At 42.8% G+C, this 21,903-nt stretch overlaps 1 long non-coding RNA gene across 1 annotated transcript in view; it reads right to left on the bottom strand.

The window, feature by feature from the left end:
- Positions 1–13,339: 13,339 nt before the first annotated feature.
- The window catches only part of LOC145351186 (uncharacterized), a 42,048-nt gene continuing 33,484 nt past the window's right edge, over positions 13,340–21,903 (bottom strand). The window contains exon 3 of the long non-coding RNA XR_013888339.1: positions 13,340–15,452. This is a non-coding gene — a long non-coding RNA (uncharacterized LOC145351186). The remainder of the gene's footprint in view (positions 15,453–21,903) is intronic.

Genomic DNA, 21,903 nt, shown 5'->3' with positions numbered 1-21,903 from the left:
GTTTAGAAGAATGAGAGGAGACCTAATTGAGGGATAGAAGATGCTGAAGGGGATTGGCAGGGTAGGTGCAGAAAAGGTGTTTCCTCTTGATGGACAACGTAGAACGAGGGTCCACAGTTTTAGGCTAAGGGGTGGCAGATTTAAAACAGAAATGAGGAGGAATTACTTCACACAAAGGGTGTTGAATCTGTGGACACTGGAACACTAAACACATTTAAGGAGGAGATAGATAGGTTTTTAATTAGAAACGGGAGTGGGCAGGAATGTGGCGATGAGGCCAAAGCTAGAGCCATAGAGGTTTACAGCATGGAAACAGGCCCTTCAGCCCAACTTGTCCCTGCTGCCCCTTTTTTTAAAACCCTTAAGCTAATTTCAATTGCCCACATTTGGCCCATATCCCTCTATACCCATCGTATCCACGTAACTATCTAAATGCTTTTTAAAAGACAACATTGTGCCCATCTCTATGACTACCTCTGGCAGCTTATTCCAGATATTCACCACCCTCTGTGTGAAAAAATTGCCCCTTTGGACACTTTTGTATCTCTCCCCTCTCACCTTAAAACTATGCCCTCTAATTTTAGACTCCCTTACCTTTGGGAAAAGATATTGACTATCTAACTGATCTGTGCCCCTCATTATTTTATAGTCCTCTATAAGATCACCCCTCAGCCTTCTACACGACAGAGAAAAAAGTACTAGTCTATCCAGCCTTTCCTTATAACTCAATCCATTAAGTCCCAGTAGCATCTGAGCAAATCTTTTCTGCATTCTTTCTAGTTTAATAATGTTCTCTCTATAATAGGGTGACCAGGACTGCACACAGTATTCCAAGTGTGGCCTTACCAATATCTGGTACAACTTCAACAACACATTCCAACTCCTGTATTCAGTGCTCTGACTGATGAAACCAAGCATGCCGAATGCCTTCACCACTCTGTCCACATGTGACTCCATTTTCAAGGAGCTATGAACACATACCCCTCAATATATTTTTCCTGTAACTCTCCCCAATGCCCTACCATTAACTGAGTAAGTCCTGCCCTGGTTCAATCTACCGAAATCCATCACCTCACATTTGTCTAAATTAAACTCCATCTGCCATTCGTCAGCCCACTGGCCCAAATGATCAAGATCCCATTGCAATTGAAGATAACTTTCTTCACTGTCCACCCACCAAGCCACCAATCTTAGTGTCATCTGCAAACTTACTAACCGTATCTCCTATATTCTCATCGAAATCATTAATATAAATGACAAATAACAATGGAGCCAGCACTGATCCCTGAGGCATGCTGCTGGTCACAGGCCTCCAGTTTGGAAAACAACCCTCTACAATCACCCTCTGGCTTCTGTCAAGTAGCTAATTTTGTATTCATTTAGATACCTCACCTCGATCCTGTGAGATTTAACTTTATGCAACAACCTACCATATGGTACATTGTCAAAGGCCTTGCTAAAGTCCATCTAGACAACACCAACTGCACAGCCCTCATCTACCTTCTTGGTTACCCCTTCAAAAAACTCAATCAAATTTGTGAGATATGATTTTCCACTCACAAAGCCATGCTGACTGTTCCTAATCAGTATTTGTGTCTCTAAATGCCTGTAGATCCTGTCTCTCAAAATACCTTCCAACAATTTCCCCACCACAGGTGTGATGCTCACTGGCCTGTAGTTCCCAGGCTTTTTCCTGCAGCCCTTTTTAAACAAAGGCACAACATTTGCCACTCCCCAGTCTTCAGGCACCTCAACCGTGACTATCGATGATACAAATATCTCGGCTAGCGGACCCGCAATTTCCTCCCGAACCTCCCACAACATCCTAGGATACACTTCATCAGGTCTCGGGGACTTATCTACCTTGATGAGCTCCAAAACTTCCAGCACCTTTTTCTCTGTAACATGTACACTCCTCAAGACACCACTATTTACTTCCCCAAGTTTCCTAACATCCATGCTTTTCTCAACAGTAAATACTGATGAGAAATATTCATTTAGGATCTCACCCATCCCTTGTGGATCTGCACATAGATGACCTTCTTGATCCTTAAGAGGTTCTGCTCTCTCCCTTGTTACTCTTTTGCCCTTGATGTAGTTGTAGAAGCTCTTTGGATTCTCCTTTGCCTTATCTGCCAAAACAATCTTGTGTCCCCTTTTTGACCTCTTGGATTCTCTCTTAACTCTATTCCTACACCTTCTTTACTCTTCAAGGGATTCAGTTGATCCCAGCTGCCTATGCATGTCATGTGCCTCTTTCTTCTTCTTGGGCCTCAATATCCCGAGTCACCCAGCATTCTCTATTTATGCCAGCCTTGCCTTTCACTCTAAGGGGAATGTGCTTACCCTGAACTCTGGTTAACACACTTTTGAAAGCCTCCCACTTACCAGACGTCCCTTTGCCTTCCCACAGATTCCCCCAATTAACTTCTGAAAGTTCCTGCCTGTTACCATCAAAATTGGCCTTGCCCCAATTTAGAATTTTAACTTTTGGGCCAGACCTATCATTCTCCATAGTTATCTTAAAACCAATAGAATTATGGTCACTGGTCCCAAAGTGATCCCTCACTAATACTTCTGTCACTTGCCCTTCCTTACTTCCCAAGAGGAGGTCAAGTTTTGCCTCCTCTCTAGCCAGGCCATCCACATATTGAATGAGAAATTCCTCCTGAATACACTCAACAAATTTCTCTCCATCCAACCCTCTAATACTATGGCTGTCCCAGTCAATGTTGGGAAAATTAAAATCTCTGACTATTACCACCCTATTTTTCTTAGAGCTATCTGTAATCTCCTGATATATTTGCTCCTCAATTTCCTGCCGATTATTTGGGGGCCTATAGTACAACCCTATCAAAGTGATTTCCCTCTTCTTGTTTCTCAGTTCTACCCATATAGACTCAGTGGCCGAACTCTCGGATATATCCCCTTTCAGTACAGCTGTGGTGCTTTCCCTAATCAAAAGTGCAACTCCCCCTCCTCTCTTACTTCCTGTTCTATCTTTCCTATATCATCTGTACCCTGGAACATTAAGCTGTCAGTCCTGTCCCTCCCTTAGCCATGTTTCAGTAATAGCTATAATATCCCAATCCCACGTACCCATCCCTGTCCTGAGTTCATCTGCCTTATCTTTCTGGCCTCTTGCATTGAAATAAATGCAGTTTAATCTGGACTTCCCTTCCTCTCTGTCTTCCTTTTGCCTGATCTGTCTGGTACTAGGATTACTGAGACTGCCTTTACTATTTAATGTGTTCTCTTTAACTTCTGTGCTGTCCTCAAACTTCTCTCCTGTCTCCTTTGCATCCCACCCCACTGCCAAACTAGTTTGAACCCTCCCGAGTGGCTCTAGCAAATCTCCCCACCAGGATGTTAGACCCCCTCCATTCAGATGTAACCCATTCCTTTTGAACAGGTCACCCCTTCCCCGGAAAAGATCCCAGTGATCCAAATATCTAAACCCCTGGCCCCTGCACCAGCTTTCAAGCCACACATTCATCTGCCAAATCCTCCTATTCCTACTCTCAATAGCATGTGGCAGCGGCAGTAGTCCTGAAATTACTATCTTCAAGGTCCTGCACTTTAGCCTTCTGCCTAACTCTCTATATTAACATTTCAGGACCTCATCCCTTTTCCTACCTATGTCATTGGTACCAATATGTACGACAACCTCTGACTGCTCACCCTTAAGAATGTCCTGTAATCGCTCAGAGACATCCTTGACCCTAGCACTGGGGAGGCCACACACCATCTTGGAGTCTTGATCGCGGCCACAGAAACACCTGTCTGTGCCTCTAACTAGTGAGTCCCTTATTACTACTGCTCGCTTACTCTTTGTCCGATCCTGCCCCACAGCAGAATCAGCTGAGGTGTCACACATGTGCAGGGTAAGTTGATTGGTTGTGCTAAATTGCCCGTTTGTGTCAGGGGATTAGCAGGGTAAATGCATGGGGTTACAGGGATATGGCTTGGGTGGGACTGTTGTCAGTGCAGGCTTAATGGGCCAAGTGGCCTCATTCTGCACTGTTGTGATTCTATGGTTCTGTGACAGCTGGATTATTTCTCGGTGTGACGTGGTATGTGGTCACAGAGGAGCCTGGTTGTGGGAGTTGTACTTTCTGAATACAGAACGGAACTGCTGGTAAATGACGAGATTTTCTGATTCCATTAAGCTCTGTGGTCAGGTACTGGAACTCAAATGGATATTGATATGAAGTTCATTGGCTAAGCAATACCAGCCAAAGTTTACTACAGGAGAATACAAAGTATTGGAGTTGAGTGCATGGCAGATGGATCGCATCCAAGGGGATGGTGCCTGCTGTAAAAGATGGAATTGAAAAAGGTGCCGCTGTAACTGATTAAGAGAATCAGTGTGAGGGTGAAATCAGTCAGTGTAGTGTACTGCACCAAGATAGGGTGTGAAAAGAGATAAATTCAATGGCTTTAATCATGTGTAATTGAATGATAAGGTGACATTGCCTTTGGCTCTGTGCACCATGCTTGCAAAAGAACATTCCGATGTTGGAAATATTTCAGAATTGCAATGACAAGGAAGATCCCAACGTCCAGCTTTGTTCACATTACAATAGAAGCACCGGTGATAGTAATCCATTGGCTGTTCTTGGAGACATCTTGAAGAGTGGGAGGGATCAGCACAGATCATACAGAGAGCTGGAGGTATCAGCACATTACACAATGAGTTGGAGGTGTCAATGCAAGTCATACAGGTCAGTACATGGAATCATACATCATTGTAGGTGGCCATTTGGCCTATTGCGCCTTTGCTGGCCTTTTATCGAGCTTGCTGGTCAGTCTCATTCCTCCGTTTAGTTCCTGTCGCCATGAAAATTTCTCCTTATCAAGTTAATATCCAATTCCCATTTGAAAGCTGTTACTGAATCTGCTTCCGCTCTCCTTTCAGGCAAAATGTACAAAAACGTCATAAAATAAGAACGTAAAAGTGCACTTTAATAGATTATGCATGTGAAGGCAAATTTTGAAAATTTAATTAATAAAAATGGGAAGGAGACAAAAGTAAAATCAATGGAAGCCAACAACATGAGAGCTGCAGTGGATCAGATCTCTTCTCTTCCCTTAAGTGCACCCGATCAGAGCTCATTAATCTGCTCTGCAAAATTGGATTGATTTCCTATAACCTGCATTTAGCCATTAGAGCCAGGGTGAAATGCCGCTTTATCTCTTCCAGAATGGATTCACTTGTGGTTACTTCTTCCCACAGGATATTAAATTAGTTGCACAGTGTCGATTTAGTGTAAATTGTCTATGATGCTTGAGAATGATTGAATTTAATGGGTCCAGTGATATTTTCGATATTACGTTAGGGATGAAGTTGAAAGCAGCTCCCTGGATGACAATTAATCCCCAGTTTTATGATTGCCAACTAGTCCAAGAGCGGGAAAATCAAATAATATGAAATCACCGAATCATCCAGCACAGAATGAACACCTTCAGACCATCAACACTATAACATAGAACATAAGAACTAGATGCAGGAGAAGGCCATTCAGCCCCTCAGACCCACTCCACCATTCAATATGATCATCGCTGATCATGCCTCAGCCTCACTTCACTTTCCTGCCTCGTCCTTTAATCCATTACTAATTAAAAATCTGTCTATCTCCTCCTTAAACTTGTTTAATGTCCCTGTGTCCACCAACTCTGGGATAGTGAATTCCACAAATTCACCACCCTTTGAGAGAAGTACTTTTCTTTGTAGTTTTGGGTACATAAATAGGGAGGGAAAAACAGAGTAAAAACAGAAAGTTTTTTTAGTTTAGTGAAAGTTGGCACCCAGGTTGATAAGGTTGTTAAGAAGGCGTACGGTGTGTTAGCTTTTATCGGTAGAGGCATTGAATTTCAGAGCCGTGAGGTCATGTTGCAACTGTACAAAACTTTGGTGCGGCCGCACTTGGAGTATTGCGTACAGTTCTGGTTGCCGCATTATAAGAAAGATTTGGAGCCATTGGAAAGGGTGCAGAGGAGGTTTACCAGGATGTTGCCTGGTATGGTGGGAAGGTCTTATGAGGAAAGGCTGAGGGACTTGAGGTTATTTTCATTAGAGAGAAGAAGGTTACAAGGAGACCTAATTGAGGCACAAGATGATCAGAGGGTTAGATAGGGTGGACAGTGAGAGCCTTTTTCCTCGGATGGTGATGGCTAACACGAGGGGACATAGCTTTAAATTAAGGGGTGGTAATTATAGGACAGATGTCAGAGGTAGGTTCTTTACTCAGAGGGTAGTAAGGGTGTGGAATGCCCTGTCTGCAGCAGTTGTGGACTCGCCAACTTTAAGGGCGTTCAAATGGTCAGTGGATAGGCAAATGGATAACATTGGAATAGTTTAGGTTAGAGGGTCATTAGATTGGTTCCACTGGTCGGTGCAACATCGAGGGCCGAAGGGCCTGTACTGTGCTGGAATGTTCTATGTTCTAGTTAGTGCATCATGATTCACACAGTCTTAGCGCGCCCAGGGGCTTGTTCCTGTGCTGTAATTTTCTTGTTCTTTGTAGTTTCTCCTCATCTCTGTTTTCAATCTGCTATCCCTTATCGTAAAACCATGGCCTCTCATTCTGATTGCCCCACAAGGAAGCATCCTTTCTACACCTGCTTGGTCAATGCATTTTATCATCTTATATACCTCATTCTTCTAAATTCTGGAGAGTAAAAGGCCTAAACTGTTCAATCTCTCTTCATAAGACTAATCTCTCATCTCTGGAATAAATCTAATGAACCTTCCCTGAACTGCCTCTAATACCACTACATGCTTTCTCAAATAAGGGACCAAAACTACACACATTACTAAAGGGGCAGTCTTACCAATTGTATAGCTGCAGCAACACTTCACTACTCTTATGCTCTATTCCTTTGGCTATAAACGGTAAATAATAGAACACAAGAAATAGGATCATGAGAAGGCCACTCTGCCCGTCAAGCCTGTCCCAGCATTCAATCTAATCATGGCTGACATCAGCTCCATTTCTGGGCCATTTCCCCATGGCCTCTATCCCTCGATCTATCAAATATTTATCCACCTCCACTTTCAATACTTCTAATGATCCTCCACCACTCTTTAGGGCAGAGAATTCCAGATATTCTCCACCCTTTGCGAATAGAAATTTCTATGCACCTCAAATCAGTCCTTTATCTTGTAGCTATGTCCCCTTGTTCAAGACTCTACCACTCATGAAAACACCTCACCATCTACCCTATCAAGCCCCACCAGGACCTTATATGCTTGAATAAGGTCATTCCTCGCTCTTCCAAACTCCAAAGAATACAAAGCCAGTCTACTTAAAGAACAAAGAATAAAGAAAAGTACATGAGTAGGCCCTTCCGCCCTCCGAGTCCCAAACTAAATTTTTAAAATCCTCTGCTTTTACTAGGTCTGTAGTCTTTCTTGATAGGTCAACCCCCTCATCTCAGGCATTAGCTTGGTGAATCTCCTTTGGACTGCCTCTAATTTTACTATACCCATTTTAATGTAAGGGGACCAAAGCTGTGCACAGTGCTCCAGATGAGGCCTTACCAACACCCTGTATAATGGCAGCAAAACCTCCATATTTTTAAACTCCAATAACTTGCAACAAAGGCCAAAATACTATTTACCTTCTTAACTACTTGATGGACCTACCTGCTAGCTTTTTGTGATTAATGCACTGGAACACCTAGATCCCTCTGTATTTCACTCACCTGCACTTACCAAAGTTTAATTTCCTTTCCTTATTACCTCTTACACGTGCAAACAAGTTTTCTACAACTCATGCTTGGTGCCACCCAGATCTCTCTGCACCAAAACACCCCAAAGCTTCTCTCCATTTACATATTAAATTTCCTTTCTATTTTTCCAACAAAAATGGATGACCTCACACTTTTCCACATTAAACTCCATCTGCCACATTTTGGCCCACTCACCTAACCGATCTATATCCATTTGTAAATTTCTTATTTACTCATTGCAACTTACTAACACACTTACTTTATGTCATCTACAAATTTGGCTATATTACCTTCTATCCCTGTATGGTTAGCCAGTCTTCCATCCAGGCTAATAAATTAGCCTGAATCCCATGTGATCTTACCATGTATATTCACCTTCTGTGTGGCATCTTATCAGATGTCTTCCTGAAATCCAGATATACGACATCTACAAGACTCCCATTACCCACTTGGCTTGTTACTTCTTCAAAGAACTCTAGCAAATTAGTAAAACACGATTTACACTTTATAAAACCATGCTGACTCTGATGGATTGTGTTTTGACTTTCTAAATCTCTGCTATTACTTCTTTAATAATGAATTTTAACAACTCCCCAGCAACAGACTATAACTAAATGTTCTATAGCTTCCTACCTTCTGCCTTTCTCCTTGTTTGAATCAGAGCGCTACATTAACATTTTTCTAATCCACAGAACCTTTCCCACATCCAGGGAATTTTGAAATATTGTAACCAATGGATCCACTATCTCTCCCACCACTTCCTTTAATACCCTAGGATGTTGGCCTTCAGGCCCTTGGGACCTGTCTACCTTCAACTCCAATAGTTTGTTGAGCACTATTTCCCTTTACTCCTTTGGACAATTTTTTTGAATCTGTGCTCTCTAGTTCTTGGTGTTGTCTTGAGTGGGAACAATTTTTTTTCTATTTATCCTGTCCATACTCCCCACGATCTTGAATATCTTTATCAAGTCTCTCTCACCTTCTTTTCTCCAAAGAAAACAGCCATAATCTCGCCAATTTACCCTCATAGTTATAGTTCTTTATCCATGGAATCTCCTCTGTACTCTCCAATGCCTTCACGTCCTTCCTCAAGTGTGGTGCCCAGAACTGGATAGAGTCTGATGAGTATTTATGCAAGTTCAATCTGACTTCCTTACTTTTGTATTTAATACCTCCGTTAATACTGGATCCTTCATTGGAAGCTCACTCAACATGTCCTGCTGTCTTCAATGATTTACGTACATAGCCACATGCACTTCCTTTAGGGTTTCTCCCATTTTTTTTGTCCCTCCATACTCTTCCTACCAAAATGAATCACCTCAGATTTCCCTGCACAGAAATTCATCTGTCGTTTGCCTGCCCAATCCACCAATGTGTCCTTGTCCTTTTGAAGTTGCAGGATTTAATTTTTGTAGAATGGCTTTTTTGAAGAAGAGATCAGATTAAATTATCAGAGATTTAATTTTTCTTAATGTACTTTTCAAACACTGAGATCCTGAGGTCTGTCATTGTGGATATTGGGCAAGTAGCTGTGGAGGGTGCATGGGGTGGGGGTGGGAGGAGGGTGCATGAGCAGACGTGGAAAATATGAGGGGATATAACAGAGGCATGGGGAGAAATCGGGTGGGTAGGGATTAGGCACATGAAATTAATCATTATAACTGGGCCAATGTCTCAGTAAACAGTGGCAGGCTTTCCACTCTGCCTTCTGTACATCCAATAAGAAGTCTGACAACACCAGGTTTAAGTCCAACCGATTTATTTGATAGTAAACTCAGATGCTTTCGAGTTTACTATCAAATAAATTGTTTGGACTTAAACCTGGTGTTGTCAGACTTCTTACTGTGTTTAGCCCAGTCCAACGCCGGCATCTCCACATTCTGCCCATCCAACCATTCCCATTTTTGCCTGGAGTTTGACTCTGGAAGCAATGGGGCCACTTCCATCTCAGCCCCGGAATGTCAATTTGACAGGGCAGCAGCCCTTTTAAAGGAGATGGATTTGCTGATTTGGGAAGATTCCTGACTTGATTTTCCTGCCTCGTCCTCGAAAATGCAGCCCTTAGTGTCCTGTATTGTTTAATAATCACCCTGTGAGGTGACTTTGGTTGTCTTACCATGTTAAAGGTGCTATATAAATGCAAGTTGAGTAGGGCAGGGTAACCATGTTCCTTTGATGGTCAGACCAGGAGTAGGGTTACACACGAACATGGCAGTTCAGTTGTTGCTGTTGAAAAGGCAGAAGTCAGTCACAGAAGCTGAAACAGGCAGCAAGGAGCAGGGGTTGCAAATTCTTCCATCAGCCCTAATCAATGTTGTGGAGCAGTTCAAGACAGTATCAACACGCCCAAATGCACTTTATTAGACTATTTTTGCAGTGTTCTTCCAAGGTTTTCTCATACAGGAGTTGGTCGCTATAAGAAATGAAGAACATGTTTTTTGTATTCTTGATTTGATTTGATTTATTATTGCTCCATGTATAGTGAGTTATACAGTGAAAAGTATTGTTTCTTGCGCGCTTTATAGACAAAGCATACTGTTCATAGAGAAAGAAATGAGACAGTGCAGAATGTACGAGAGAGTGTAGAATGTAGGGTTAGAGTCAGGGCAGCTCATGAAAGGCCCGCACTGATGGCTTCTGGAAGTGAGGTTCACTGCTCCCTAAGTCCTGACTTTCCACTCTCAGCCTGGTTGCTGTGGAGAATACCTGGTGAAGATTCAGGCTGGTGATGAGGGGGCACTCGAGGGGAGTTGCCCAATATTGAAAACAGATCCAGAATAACGGGCTGTGGAACAGAATGTTGGATGGTATGCATGGAAAACCAACATCTTTTCTCAAAGCTGGGAAATGCCAAGAAAAGGAGGAAAGAGAAGAAAAGACTTGTAAAATGAAATGGTGTCTACCTAATTCCACATCACCATGTAATCACTCTGCATGGTAGGGCACAAACAAGGAATAAGTAGGAACCCATAATTTGATGGCATGTGTTATGTGTTGCTTGCTGTAATAACAATCTGCAAGTGCCAATCACCCACCATGACATAGAACTAGGAATGGAACACCAGGAAAGTCAGACTGTTAGTTGATTTGCACTGTAGCTGCTGTGTCTCTTGACGACTATTTGTTTGTAACTACAAGTCAGTCACTCCCATCTTCCATCCTTGGGCTGTTCTGTCCTGGAGCGCACATTTTTATTTTTAAACCATTTGATCTTTTCTTCTGCAGACTGTAATGCATCTAAATAAAATGTAAAACTGTACAGAACTTATAATTACAGTGACTAACCTAGGAATGTGAATTGGATTGGTGTTGTTCAGATTCCATCAGTGTTATTCAGTGTAGATTGTAAGGCCAGGCTTACATTCTGGAATGTATCTTCATTAATCTCTGGAGGTTCAGGGCAATAACTCTGGGTGGGACTTTTCTCTCCCGAGTTTCGAGGCAGTGCAAGGTTGTACAAGTAGCAATGTATTAATGAGCACATCATTTGTATTTTCTTTAATTTTTACTCCATTCTTTAAGTTACAAAGCCAATGCTCAGAGTGGACAAGGCAAACTCAAATCCATTCTTTGCTGGCTCCAAAAACTCAATTCAAATTGAACCTAATTCATAATCCACACAAGATCCAAGCTGACAAGACAAGGCACCGCATCCCAGCTTGGGTTCGATCTGATCCTTGATTTTAGCCAAAAGGCTGGTCGCTGGTTGCTTATTGCCCAGGATGCCAGAGAAAAATCTGGTGCTTGCCTTTGAAATAGTGATGTGGTATCTTTTATGTCCAGCTGAGATAATACATGGCACTTCATTTGAAAGAAGGTATCTTCAACAGTGCAGCGCTCTCTCAGTGCTGCACTGGAGCACCCGCCTAGATGATAAAATCAAATCTCTGGAGAGGGAGATAAAGCCACGACTTTCTCAAAAATTCATCATTTGCAGTAATTACACGTTAGGCTGCACTAATTTACAAAAACAACTTTGTCGATGTTCTGTGCACGAGAATGAGAAACTTCACAAAATATTGCACACACACAACCCAGCAGAGAGTAGGTGAATATTAATGGCTTGCTCTATGAAACAGTCACACGATCTACATGCTAATTCTTGAATTCTTCTGCTTCTTCTCTGGCAGTCCCTCAGAGTTGAGGGTGACTTGCTTCCACCCTGGGCAAGTCGGTGCTGCAGTGGTTGAATATTTTGTTCCTGGAGCCGCAGACTCTGCCCCAGGTTTGGCAGAGGGTGTTTGATGAGGTGGGTGGGTGGATTCTGGATGCTCCCTTTCTGCTGCTTCTGTTTGGACTCCGTAAACTCTGCCCGGTGACGCTCAAAGTGATTGGTGCTTCTTCTCCAGTTTGTGCGCTTGAAGGCAAGCGATTCCCACATGTTGATGAGGACGTTGTATTTATTTAGGGAGGTTTTCAGAGTATCCCTGTAGTGTTTCCTCTGCCCTCCTAGTGATCGCTTGCCATTGCAGAGCTTGGAATAGAACACTTTTTACATTATGGACATTGTGACCGTTGATCTTCCAAAAATCAAAGAACCCCCTTTATTTTCCAGACCTTTCTTTCCATCTCTTTGAATTTTGATTTGTTAAGTTAAAAATTTAAAGTGAAGGTGAATGAAAGCTGATGAAAGCTGTTACCTTCCTGTGGGGCACAGCTGTTTAAGCATAAGGAGAAAGGTCCAGATAAAATTCAGTCAGCCCCTGGTAATACATTACCAGGAAAAAGTAATTAACTGTGCTTCTGAAGAGAGAAATAGTTTGGGGAAGATTTCTCTTGTGTGCTGCTTAATAAAACGATAAACAAATTTACAAAGAGTAGATCCACAATTTCCTTACACAGAATCCCCGCCGCTCTGATTTCACATCTATTTTTATTGTTCATTTTGTGTGAGTTACTCCCTCGTGTTTTCGATTCTGTTTGTCACTGTTGTTTGTCTTTTGGCTGCCTGATATCTGACAGCATCAAACTGCAGAGACAGGGCTCTCACCTTTCAGAATGTAAGAAGCTGGAGAAGGCCATTCAGCCCTTTGAACATAAGAACATAAGAACATAAGAAATAGGAGCAGGAGTAGGCCATCTAGCCCTTCGAGCCTGCCCCGCCATTCAATAAGATCATGGCTGATCTGTCGTGGCTCAGTTCCACTTTCCCGCCCTCTCCCCATAACCCTTAATCCCTTCTCTTATCAAGAACCCATCAACCTGCTTCTTAAAAATATTTAGCGAGGCAGCCTCCACCACTTCAACAGGCAGAGAATTCCAGAGATTCACCACCCTTTGAGTGAAGAAGTTCCTCCTCAACTCCGTTCTAAACCGCCTCCCCTTTATCTTGAGGCTGTGCCCCCTAGTTCTACTGTCTTTTCTGAGCGGGAAGAGTCTCTCCACCTCTATCCTATCCATCCCATTCATCATCTTATACGTCTCAATGAGATCTCCCCTCATTCTTCTAAACTCTAACGAGTACAAGCCTAGTTTATTCAGCCTCTCCTCATAGCTCAATCCCCTCAACTCCAGTATCAGCCTAGTAAACCTCCTCTGCACTCCCTCCAGGGCCAAAATATCCTTGCGCAGGTGCGGCGCCCAAAACTGCACACAGTACTCCAGCATTCAATACGATTGTGCCTGATCTTTTCCTCTGCTATTCCTCCCTGCACAATCCCTTAATTTCCTCACTAGCCAAGATTCTTCAACCTCTGTATTGAATATACTTAACCACTCCCCAGTCCCAGCTCTCTAGAGGAAGAGAATTCTCAAGATTAACCCTCTGAATGAAGAGGTTTCTCCTCATCTCAGTTCTAAATGACCAATCCCTTATCCTAAGGCTATGGCCCCCAGTTCTAGAATTTCCAGCCAAAGGAAACAGCTCCTCTATTCTGTCGCCTCCTTCTACATCTCAATGAGATCATCTCTTATTCTTCTAAACTCCAAAGAGTATGGACCCATTCTGAGGGTTAGATAGATGTGTGTCAGGTGGTGATATCTCATGTTCCAAGATCTGAGAAATAAGATCAAATTCTTAAGTGTCTATTGGTGTATTCATTAATTTAAAAAGAAAGCACTCTGATAAAAACCCACTGACTACATTAAAATTATTTCAACTACCTAAACACCAGACCACTACCATCTGCAGGCTCCTCTCCAAGCCACACACGATGCTGACTCAGAACTGTATCATTTTTCCTTCACTGTTGCAGGGTCAAATCATGGAACTCCCTTCCTAACAGCACTCTGGGTGTACCTACACCACATGGACCATAACAGTTAAAAAAGGCAGCTCACCACCACTTCCTCCAGAGCAATGAGGGAAGGGCAATAAATGTTGGTCTACTAATTGGCACCTAAATCCCTTGAAAGAATATTTCAAAATCCTTTATGGAGATAAGCATTTGTATTCATGGCTCCACTTCAAAGACTTAATGGGCACTTGCAACTATCAGCATTACTTTGAACTAACAAGCACCCCACTATGATAATGATAGGTTGTGAAATCAGTTAAGCAGCACAAATCTAATTAATGACAACCCTCAGGCTTATGTAAAAGATAGTGTGAAATAGAAAACACTGATCTCAAGGCCAGAAAATTTAAATGTCTTGATATGTTGACACTTTACTTAAAGCTTGACTGTCCCAATCAGCTTGATAGTGCCAATGAATTTATCCATATTTTAAACACATTCATGTCTACATTTAACAATCCCAAAGGCCTCTTGATCAGTCCTAAAGGGCACATTAATTCTCAGGAAGGGCACCAAACCTCTCCAAAATGTGTTCCTGGACCTCTTCAGTAGGGTACCCTACTTCTCCAAAGAACTCTGACAGCTTTAGACCTTTTCCTGAAGGGTCACAAGTCCACAAGTCATAGTCTGGACATCCTACTGGTGAAAGTTGGATCTGACTGAGAGCTGCTGCATTTGGACATATGCAACTGACTCCATAAACCACAGATGTGCAAAGTATTATCCGCCCCTGTTTCCCCTGTCCGAATTCATTGACAGGACTTTTGGATTCAGATCTCTAGCACACAGACCCTCTCCATTTCTGAGAATTCAGGCCACAAGTTCTAGATGACTAGTCCAGTAATATAACCACAACTTCACTGTACCACTTCTAGGTGGTAAAGGTCATGGGTTTTAGAAGGTACAGTCAGAGAGGGCTGAGTGATTTGTTGCAGTATTGATGGTACACATTGCTGCCACTGTGCATTGGAGGGAATGGATGTTGAAGGTGGTGGATAGGATGTCAATCAAGCAGGCTGCTATGTCCTTAACTGTGTCAAGCTTCTTGATTGTTGGAGCAGCACTAATCTGGGCAAGTGGTGCAATCTGGGTCGTGGGTGGAGAGGGGGACTGGTGGTGTTGAGATGGCGGCGCGGGCTCGTTGGGCCGAAGGGCCAGTTTCCCGGGCTGTTTTTGTTCTTTGTTCTTTGTTCTATCATCCTTCCTCATTCTCCACAGATTATCACTACAGGACAATTCTTCAGCTTTTAGTTTGCATCATCTGGACCTTCAGGAGGTGTCAGGTGTTGGCCCATCCACTTCTCGCATCTGGATAGGAAGCTGATTGGTAAAACCATGGTAGTTTTGTCTACACATTGGTAATGTAAGTCTAGGTTATTGAATAATAATCATTTGCATTGGGTTACTTCAGACTGTTGATCACAGAGGCGTGGAGTACCTGTCATCCACACAACATACACAATCGACAATGGAAAACCAGGTCTGGAAATGAAACAAAATAAATATTGTTCAGTGTTGCCAGATTCAGGATCCAGAATGTGCTGCTCTTTCATAATTGCTTGGTCAATTCACAGAAATCCACTGTTAGGTTCATGACGTCAAAAGCTGCAACAGTTAATACAAAATGTTATTCCAATCATAGCAAACTTTGAACTTGGAAGCAGTAACTTTCTGACTATACATCATGCCAATTATTAACTTTAATGGTTAGGAAATTATGGACAGTGTGTACTGGAGTTCCCCAAACTCACCACTCTTGGAAAACCCTCCTTTTTGTTGACTCATGTCAGAGTCCTGTAGTTTGTGAGCAAGTTATTAAATGTGCTACGGGCAGCTAAAGACAGAACATTAACAACACAACGATAGACAAATCATTTATTTTCTTACACTGACTGGCTCCTCTAGTTTTGATTGGCAGGGTAGCACAGTGTTAGCGCTGCTGTCTCACAGCACTGGGACCTGGGTTCAATTCCAGGTTTGGGTCACTGCTTGTGTGGAGTTTGCATGTTCTCCCCGTGTCTGCAAGCGTTTCCTCCCATTGCTCTCACACTCCAAAGATGTGCGGGTCAGGTGGATTGGCTGTGCTAAATTGCCCCTTAGTGTCCTAAGATGCGTAGGCTAGGTGAATTAGCCTTGGTAAATGTGGGGATAGGGCAGGCAGTGTGGCCGAGATAAGATACTCTGTTGGAGAGTCAGTGCGGACTTGATGGGCCGAAGGGCCTTCTTCTGCACTTTCGGGATTCTATGATTATTTCCATGATGACATTTTGCAATTTCATTTATGTTTAGATATTGAGCTGGTCTGAGCCAACTAACACTGCACAGAGCTAACACTTGGCATGTAAATTTAAACATCATTAGATTTTCATTTCTGAGCCAACTAGGAAGCTCAAACTTGGACTTCAAATTCCTTTTACAATATCCAGAAACCATAGTTTCCTTAAAAACTTGCTCCGGATAGTATATTATTGGTTGGGAACTTATGTCTCATTCAGTGGCAGACCCTGTTTTGTGTCAGTTCATATCTCTAATGGTGTGTCAAAGTATTTGACAGTGTTCAAATGTAAGTCACGTCTCCTCATAGTACATCTGTTTTTAGTGAATTTTTGTTCTATTTTTGGATTAAGAAGGTCAATTTTGAAAAGATCTTCCATTTTCTGATGTCAGCTTCGACAGGGAGGACAAAGGGTTGTGTCACAAGCTGAAAAGAGAAATTGTCTATTGGACTCGAAACGTTAACTCTATTTCTCCCGCCACAGAGGCTGCTGGCTGGCTGAGATTTTCCGACACTTTCTGTTTTGATTTCAGATCTCCAGAATCCTCAGTATATTGCTTTCACTGAAGTGTCACATTGTGGCTTATTCATTAAAAAATTGTTTCTTCAAGCGGTTTCAGATTGCTCCAGGAATCCATCTTGAACAACAGCATTTGGATTAATGAAATGCCTGCATTCCCTTTTAGCCTTCCCATTAACATTCCGGCCTGCATCACGGCCTAGCGTCTCAAAATCATGCTGCTGTTTTGAGACGGTGGAGAAAAAGATGTCTTCTAATTCATCTTGGACTCGAGCTAAGGTCTCTGAACTGTGAGTGAGTGTTGTGGCACCCAGCTTCATGATTCACCATTGTGTGTTTTCCAAAAGCTCAGATTGTGTAACTTAAATCTGAAAGGATATTGTTTTATTCCAATGCACGAATCCTCAGTGCTTTTAATGTTCCGGTTGTCTAACTTTCCAATTCTTTGATGATCTTGCTCCGTGGAGTGAGGCTGCAGACAGAAGTAGCCTCTCTATGGAAACAATGGCAGGGAATTCAACACCCATTTCTTCACACAAATAACAAGTTTCTGAAAAGTTCCACATCAGTTACCTTCAAGAAAGAACTTGCTTTAATCAAATGCCTTTCACAGCAATGTGAAATTATAACCAGATAAATCTCATGAGACAAAAACAGAAAATGCTGGAAAATCTCAGCTGGTTTGACAGCATCTGCGGGGAGAGAATAGAGCTAATGTTCCAACTCAGGATGACTCTTCTTCAGAGCTTTTGAGAAGTTGGTTGAAGAATAATTATTGGTAATCATCAGAGATAACTCCCACCTTCAATTAGACCTTGGGACCTTTTATCACCACCTGTAAGTTCAGGAGAGACCTAGGTTTTATCCCAAGGTCTTATTAGAAAGCTGGCATTTCCAACAGTGCAGCTCTCTGTCAGTTCTGCAGTGGGGCTGGGGGAGGTTACTTTAGATCATTTTCTCCAGTGTCTGAAATTTGACTGGTATATCTGCCTGGATTGTGTGCTCAAGAATCTCAGAATCAAACCTACAAGATTCTGACTCTGAGGTGGCAATATAAATTATACTGTAAACGCTCCCTCACTCAAATAGTGCAGTGGTTCTGTTACAGGGTCGTAATGTTAGGAGTGGGAGTTTAAAGTTCATCTGTGCAAATCATGAATTTGAATTCATCTAATGTGCCTTGAAGCGAAAGAGAGCTGGAAAATGGCATCGAAATAGAAAATTAGCCATGGTCGTAATGAATGGGGGAGCAGATTCAATGGGCAGAATGGCCTTCTCTTGCTCCTATTTTCTATGTTTCCATGAAAAAATAAATCTGGTATCATTAAAAATGATAAAAACACAGGTTTACTAATAACCTGTTCCAAAGAAGAGTCACATCCAACTCAAAACATTAACTCTGTTTCTCTCCAAAGAGAGGCCATTGTGTTATTCCAGCTCTATCAACATGGCTGTATCTTAAGAGCTGCTGAAATGGCCAAGAAAGCCATTTAGCTGTCAACTAAGCTGGAAACAATTATAAGCATTGATGTCAAAACATATGAGGAGTGTTTGAGGACTCTGGGTCTGTACTCAATAGAGTTTAGGAGGATGAGGGGGGATCTTACTGAAATTTGCAGAATACTGAAAGGCCTGGATAGAGTGGACATGATGAAGCTGTTTCCATGTGCGGTGTCCCAGTGGCACAGTGGTTAGTGCTGCTGCCTCACAATGCCAGACATCCTGGTTCAATTCTCACCTCGGGTCACTGTCTGTGAGAAGTTTGCACGTTCCCCCTGTGCCTGCCTGGGTTTCCTCTGGGTGCTCCGGCTTCCTCCCACAGTCTGAAAGACATGCTGGTTAAGTGTATTGACCTGAACAGGTGTTGATGTGTGGTGACTAGGGGAATTTCACAGTAACTTCATTGCAGTGTTAATGTAAGCCTATCTGTGACTGATAAATAAACTTTATTCGTAGGAGAGACTAGGGTCCGAGAGCATAGCCTCAGAGTAAAGGGACGAACCTTTAGAACCAAAATGAGGAGGAATTTCTTCAGCCAGAAGTTGGTGGTGAATCTGTGGAACTCTTTGCCGCAGAAGCTTGTGGAGGCTGGGTCAGTGAGTATATTTAGGACAGAGCTAAATAGGTTCTTGATTGGTAAGAGAATCCAAGGTTACGGGAAAAAGGTGGGAGAATGGGGTTGAGCATCTTATCAGGCATGATTGAGTGGTGGAGCTGACATGATGGACCAAATGGCCTAATTCTGCTTCTATATTTTATGGTCATATTTCTCTCTGTAGCATTCTACCAAATATTCTCAAGGAAGTTGAGACAGGCTGGGATTATCCGATCCCGCCCCTAGCAGGAACTGTCAAGTGAGGGAATGGAAAACTCAGAGAGGTTAAAAGTCCATTGACTCTCAGCAGGACTGGAAAATCTCACCTCTCTCTGAAAAGTGGAGCAAGATCCTGCTGCACTATCCCCTTCAAAACATTTTGTTCTGATAATATCCACTATTGGCAAAGTCAAAGGCCAGCATTAATTGCCCATCCCTATTTGTTAATAATCAATCTGGAGTCACATGTAGGCTAGACCAGTTAAGGACAGCAGATTTCCCTCCCTAAAGGACATTAGTGAATCAGATAGGTTTTTCCAACAACAGTCATAATTAGAGTTTAATTCCAGATTTTTATTGCATTCAAATTTCACCATCTGCCTTTGTGGGATTCGAATTCAGGCCCCCACAGCATTACCCTAGGCCTCTGGATTATTAGCCCAGTGACAATATTACTATGCTACCCCCTCTAGCATTTCTATTTGACCTCCACTTCTAGAGTTTTAACTTGGCCCTCAGATTGGGATACGCACTACAGGAGTTCTTGTATTGTTCCGAGTTCTGAAACCATTCAACGTTAGGTCTTTTACGACTGGTCAAGACAAAGAGATATATATCCCATTTATCTGGCCAGAACAGAACCCAGGATTTAGGGATTAAAGGATATTGCTTCACATAGTCAACATGCAGGTATTGATGTGGGCTTATTTAAAGGCATAATCTTGATAAGAAACGCAAGCAGCAAAGAGGCTGGAAAGCTCGTTCAAAGAAAAATGTTCGCCAGATTACAGAAAGCTGCCCTTTTGTTTTTGTAAGCATTGACATATTCCTGTGAGGTCAGAACGCTTCCTGTTGTGGGCATTGAACTTGTCTTAACAGGATGTCCTGTTTAAAAAAAAAGGCAATCTCTATTAATAAGTTTCATAATTACTGAAATTCAATAACGAAGTGATTTGGCAAATCTTTTCAACACAACAATCTTTGTCCTGTGTAAGCTGTTTCAATGGAAATGACCCAATTTAAAGAGTTAGCAGGTTAACACATTTTTTTGTACCAATTAAACTGGTTGCCTAGAGACAGCCTGTCAGACTAGGAAGTAAGTTTCCATTCTTCTTGCTAACTGATCCAAAAGCACATTCCGATTTATAATACTTGCAGCTATTGTGGCTCCCTGAAACCATCTAATACGTGGCTCCCACACAGAATGAAGCCCAAAGACAAAACATCTGGAAAGAAATAATCAAGGCATTTCTTTTCCTGACTTAAACCTTTCCAAGAAGCCTTTGTAAATATTGTCACCTGAAAGTTTAGACAAATTATCATTTTGCAGGTGTAACATTTACAATGTCTGCCTTTTTAGTGTTCCTGTTAGTGGATTGGTTTGCAACAGGCTGATGCCAGGGCGCAAAGGGTTAAGTCACAAGGAGCGATCACACAAATTGGGTAACAGCTGGAGAAGGCCAGGCAGCAGCTCTGGAAAGAGACACAGAGTTAACCCCAGGTCGATGACTTTCCATTAGAACTGGGAAATGTTCAGGATGAACAGAATGTCAATAATTGACAGAGTAAGTGAAAGATAAGTGGAAAAGCAAATTGTGCGGAGGGTGTAGAAAGTCTGCACAGGGATCTAGATAGGCTGAGCGAGTGGGCGAGGACGTGGCAGATGGAATACAATGCTGGCAAGTACGAGGTTATCCACTTTGGCAGGAATAATAGTAGGAGGGATTACTATTTAAAGGGCAAAAAGCTGCAGCATGCTACAGTGCAGAGGGACCTGGGGGTCCTTGTGCATGAGTCACAAAAACCCAGCCTACAGGTGCAGCAGGTGGTCAGGAAGGCGAATGGGATGCTGGCCTTCATAGCGAGGGGGATTGAATATAAAAGTAGGGAGGTCTTGCTGCAGCTGTATAGGGCATTGGTGAGGCCGCAGCTGGAGTACTGTGTGCAGTTTTGGGCGCCGCACCTGCGCAAGGATATTTTGGCCTTGGAGGGAGTGCAGAGGAGGTTCACTAGGCTGATACCAGAGTTGAGGGGGTTGAGCTATGAAGAGAGGCTGAATAGACTGGGCTTGTACTGTTTGGAGTTTAGAAGGATGAGGGGGGATCTTATTGAGACATATAAGATGATGAAGGGGATGGATAGGGTAGAGATGGAGAGGTTCTTCCTGCTCAGAAGGGACAGCAGGACTAGAGGGCACAGCCTCAAGATAAGGGGGGGTGCAGTTTAGAATGGAGTTGAGGAGGAACTTCTTCACTCAAAGGGTGGTGAATCTCTGGAATTCTCTGCCCGTTGAAGTGGTGGAGGCTACCTCGCTAAATATATTTAAGACGCGGGTAGATAGGTTTTTGATAGGCAAGGGGATTAAAGGTTATGGGGAGAGGGCGGGAAAGTGGGACTGATCCACTTCAGATCAGCCATGATCTTATTGAATGGCGGGGCAGGCTCGAAGGGCTAGATGGCCTACTCCTGCTCCTATTTCTTATGTTCTTATGTTGTAAGTGAAATTGGTTCAGGTGGTGTGAGTGGAAAATACCGAGAGAAGACCTTGGATGTATTTCCCAATGGTGTAAGTGCAAGGCATGATTGTCCCCTCTCCTGGTCAATGGCGAACCACGTTTCCTGCCATTAAACATCAGGAATGGCATTAAAATACATGTGCCAGAATCCTACCCTGACTTTAAATTAATCATCCATGGTTTCAGAATGCGTGTACCTAGCGAGCAGAACTCTGAGGGGAGCTCAGTGGTGAGTGCATCCAAGCAGACTATGCACTGGCAGAGTGTCTTTGCATCTTCAGGATGGAGGAGGGGGAGGGGAAGGGGCG

Source organism: Carcharhinus amblyrhynchos, chromosome 12 (assembly GCF_965287045.1).
Source record: "Carcharhinus amblyrhynchos chromosome 12, sCarAmb.v2.hapA, whole genome shotgun sequence".
Classification (NCBI taxonomy): Eukaryota; Metazoa; Chordata; class Chondrichthyes; order Carcharhiniformes; family Carcharhinidae; genus Carcharhinus; species Carcharhinus amblyrhynchos.
The sequence above is the reverse complement of the archived record's forward strand: the minus strand, read 5'-3'. Positions and strand labels throughout refer to the sequence as shown.